Below are 4,702 nucleotides of genomic sequence, written 5' to 3'. Positions count from 1 at the left end.
AAAATACAAGAAAAGGGGTAGAGATAATTAATATAGTCCAAATGTCCTATTTTTAAATTAGAGAAAACAAGACAGTAAAATACCAAAGACATTTTGAGTTCACCTGTGGCACACCAATTCCAAATACTTCAAGCTTTCACTCCACCCAAACGCTGGAAGGATAAAGTTTAAAGGGTTAAAGTTAGATGTATGACACAGCACATTAGTTTAAAAATTGAGAAAAAGAATGTTGACACTTTTTTATATTTAATACATAATTCTTCAAGAATTTGAAGGCATTTGCTGAAACCAAAATGGCAGCCCAGCGAATTAGAAGACCAGCGAGATCTAAAGGAGAGTTTGTAGTCTCTATTTTTAAGTTCAAGTGTACTAACCAGCCACGCTAGTCATGGTGAAGGAGTTCTTACCTAAGGGTAATTAGCTCCGAGAGGGTTAAGTACCTGCTGGAAAGTTTCCTAATCAATGCACCCCAAATTATTCCCCTCAAAAGTGAAAGTATACATACGTTAGGTAGATTTAGGGACTCATGGGTTTCCAGGTAAAAGAGCGGCACACATACTTCTCTCGCCGAAAAATAAAGTATGAATAATCTATACCTACAACTTGCTTAAACTAAAAGACAATCTGAAACAATTATATACACCTGTAAACTGCACCGTGTAAATTCAATTAACGTTATAACTATGGAACTTCCAAAAAATAACATGCTTAATTTAAGCAGGTTCTACTAGAAATTCTGCAAATTCTCGTGTAAGTTCTAGTCGCTACAGAAATCCACACAAATAATTGAAGAAGCCATCTACACACCTGCTCTATAACTCTTTAACTTATTTCACAATGAATGAAAAATCAGCCATTTATCCAACCCTAAGCCTCACGTCTCAAGAATCTGAAGATCTGATCACTAATAAACTCGCACATGCTAATATTTGCAGAAACAGTTAAAAATAGAAAGATAATAGGTCCAAGCTGGCTTGGAAGCGATTTCTGCACTCAAAAACCCCTTTCACGGCTTTGGCCCTCTGCAAATTAAGCGGGGCTAAGGAAGAGTAGGAGGCCGATAACCCAGCTCCGACTCCAGGAGCCCAGGGCCAGGGAGAAACTGCGGGTTATCGCGGGAGGGTGGGGGGAGGCGGACAAGTCGTCAGGCCTGATAGCCAGGCGTAGCCGAGGCCTAGCTCCCCGACTCCAAATCACTCCACCTCAGTAATGGCGTTTGGTGTCAAGTGGAACCAGACCGGGTAGGAAAGCGGCCGCCCGGCCGGGGCGGCCAGCCCCAAACCGACCCGGGCCCCGGGTGCGGACGGCGGGGGGGCTGCCCGCCACGCCCGGAGACTCCATCCTCCTACTCGGCCCCAGACAGGACGGGAAGGGGGAGGAGGGGGAGGGACGGAGCCGTCAGCCATTTTCCCTTACAGTCCAAAACACACAAGACACGCTCTCGGGACACCGGCTCCACACACAACACGGCGTCGCGCGCCCGCCCAGCCCGGGCCGGAGGAGGGGGAACGGGGAAGCCCTGGCCCGGCCGGCAACCGCCGAGGGAAGAAGCTCGCACACACGCACACCCCCCTCGCCCTCCTCCCCTCACCCACATCCAGCTGTTGGCCCCGGGAAGGCGCGTCGCCACGGTGCAGCTGGCCACTCACCGCACGACACAGACGTCTTCTCAAAACCAGGGCACGTGGAGGCGGGAGGCAGCAGGCGACGGTGGGGCTCGGTCCCGGGACAAGACCTACCCTGGGTGCATCCCAGGCCCGGGGGTGACCGGCAACAAAGTGTATTGAAAGGCTGCGGCGGCCGGGCTCGGGGCTGAGGGCGTCTCAACCAAAAGGCTGCACACCCGGCGCCGGAACTCGCTCCTCGCCGCGCCCGCCTCCTCCTCCTCCTTGGCCGGCTACAGCCCTCTTCCCCCTTCTCCCCTCAGGCTGGGGCTCTCGCTGAGCTCAGACGGGCTTCGGGCGGTGCGTTTCTCCTGCGTCACCTCCTCCTGCTCCTCCTCCTGCAGCGACGGCTTCACCTTCCCCTAGTCGCCGCCTCTGTCCCCGTTCCGGGCCTGGTGGCTTTGCAGCAGCTCTCTCCTAGCTCCCGGCGCCGACCCAAGCACCGGGCGCTAAGGCGGCCGCCTCCCGTGAGAGAGAGGCGGCGGCGGAGGGCTCCCGCGAGGCCCGGGAGCTGTGCAAGGCGGGGAGGGGCTCGGCACGGCAGAGGCCCTTACGGGGCCGGGTGCGGAGAGGTTGCGGCTCCGGCGGCGGCGGAGACTAGCGTCCGCAGCCGCGGATGCCCGTCCTCGTCAATATGGCGGATCCGGCAAACCAAAAAAAAAAACCGCTCGGCCAGTGGCGGCGGCGGTAGCGGCGACGGCGGCAGCAGCGGTGGCGGCGGCGGCGCAGACTCCCACTAGCCCCAGAGCCGCCCAAGACCCGAAATTCTCCGCCCCCGTCAGACCCCGCCCCTCTCAGGCCCCTCCTTTCGGGCCTCCCCTGCTCCTGCCCAGCCCCTCCCGCTCAGCTGCCCCTCTCTCCCCCCTCCACCCCGGACCGTCAAGGCTGGGAGAGCAGCGCGAGCCGCCGAGGGGGCCGGGCTTGGGCGAGAGCCGCTGGGAACCCGGAGAGCTAGGGTGGGGGAGGGGAAGACAATGCGGTAAAGATTGTTCGCGCAGTACCGTTTCTTCCGGCTGGCCCCTTCAGGGTCGTGCTACCGCCAGAAATCCTGTTCCATGCCCCTCGGCTCAGGAGCGGGACGAGGGCAGAGGTGGCTCTAGGACCGAAGTTGGGGAAGGGAGGCCCGAAAAGATCTGGCACACCACGCCGGAGGGGCTGGGCGGCAGGGACTGGCGAGGTGTGCGGTCACGACGGGGTTAATCGCGTGAGCCGCAGCCGCGTCGCTCATAGTTTGACTCTGGCCGCTTGTTTTTGTTCCATTGTGAACCGTGGCCCCGCCGACAAGAACCCGGATGATGACGTCACCGGCCTCCCCCTTTTCCGGGATCGTGGGGGGAGGGGTGCGGAAAGATGAGATCCGGAGACCACGCGCTGGGCTGTCGCCGCCGCGGTGCCTGGAGGTCCCGGCGGCGCAGCTGACCCGCGTCACGTGACGCACGAGCTGGCCGGGCCACTGGGCTGCGGGGGCGCGAGGTCCCGAGGGCCTGGCCACCTGCTTGGCGCCGATAGGGGGAAGGTGTGGCTATCTCCTGCAGCGGAAGGAGGGGGCGTGGGGAGTGAGGTCCTTTTCCCCACCCCGCGAGGGAGGTGCTCTGAGAAACACTTTCACACGATCATGCAGCATCAGTACTTGAAAGCGTTTAGGCGTCCTCACAGCGTAACTGACGGGAGAGACTACTTTGTTGGCCATAGGAGCCCTTCAAACAGACCAGCAAAGAAAAAAATTATAAAGTACCCCAGACGGCTTAGCGAATAGGCCGTACTTGATGTGGCAAGATTAGCCTCCATTGCCAGATCATCAGCACGATTCAGTGTTAGAACCCGGAAGAAACTTATGAACCCATCCGCTGTGTCATGGACTATTTTCTACATGTTTATGTTCCAAAGTGCAGGCGTAGGAAAAACTTAGGCTAATCTCAAATTAATGGGGTGCTTGGAACAATTCTATACAGTCTACCTAGGATGCCCAAATGAAGAGGAAATTAACAGTTCCTAATTTACAGATTTCCTTTTGAATTAAAAACTACCTGTGGACATCAAATGGCATGCAAAATCATAGTAAAACCTTACAAAACGAGATCTATTTTATAGAGAACAGGGTTGAATTTAGTTATGTTATGATTATATCAGTTTGTAATAAAAGACTGTTAAAAATGGAACCAAACTAATTTAGGTGACAGTGAAAGCAAGTTATTGGTATCTTAAATTTTTAAACCATTTCTCTATTTAGCACTAGATTGTTTACACATTTTTCACCACAAAATTATCTAATAGGGTATCCAAGATACATCATTCATAGCCCTAATAACTCTTAGCATATGTTACCTTGTTTTTGTAATTATTTCCATGAATCATTTGCTTACCCACTAGCTCATGGGCTTCTGAAAAGTAGACACGACCACTCGTGTACACTGTAGGCTGCTATCTTCGATTTTAGATAAGGAAACAGAAAGGGTAAATGATTTGCCCAAGGTCAGGATTGGAAAGTGTTGAACACTGGTCTTTTAACCCTATCAAAAGTGCACCTTTAACAAGGATTGTCCCCTCTCACCAATTCTGTTCAATATTGTACTTGCAGTTCTAGCCTGAGAAAGAAATGAAAGACATCCAGATAAGAAAGGAACAATTAAACTATCGCTACTTTCACATGACATGATTTTATATATAGAAAATCTTGGGAAATCCACTATAAATAAAAACTAATAAAGCCAATAAGCAAGTTATGGAAACTGCAGGATATAAGATCAATATTTAAACATCAGTTATAGTTTTACACACTAGCAATAAACAATCTGAAAATTAAGTTAAAATTCCATTACAATAGCATCAAAATCAATAAAGTTAAAAATCTATTTAACAAAAGAAATGCAAGATTTGTACATTGAAAACTACAGATCATTGGAAAACATTAAAGACTGAAATAAATGGAAAAAATCCCATATTCAAGAATTAAAAGACATGATACTATTGAGATAGCAATACTTCTCAAATTGATCTACAGAGTCAATGCAATCCCTATCAAAATCCCAGCAGGCTTT

The 4,702-nt window shown here is 51.4% G+C and overlaps 1 long non-coding RNA gene across 1 annotated transcript in view; it reads right to left on the bottom strand.

Annotated features, from left to right (window-relative positions):
- LOC108515254 (uncharacterized) overlaps positions 1-2,408 on the bottom strand; it is a 44,606-nt gene extending 42,198 nt beyond the window's left edge. Inside the window, exon 1 of the long non-coding RNA XR_001881483.1 lies at positions 1,650-2,408. This is a non-coding gene — a long non-coding RNA (uncharacterized LOC108515254). The remainder of the gene's footprint in view (positions 1-1,649) is intronic.
- Between the last annotated feature and the right edge of the window lie 2,294 nt (positions 2,409-4,702).

This window comes from Rhinopithecus bieti, unplaced genomic scaffold (assembly GCF_001698545.2).
Source record: "Rhinopithecus bieti isolate Rb0 unplaced genomic scaffold, ASM169854v2 scaffold_2538, whole genome shotgun sequence".
Lineage (NCBI taxonomy): Eukaryota > Metazoa > Chordata > Mammalia > Primates > Cercopithecidae > Rhinopithecus > Rhinopithecus bieti.
This window is presented reverse-complemented; position numbering and strand designations above follow the sequence as displayed.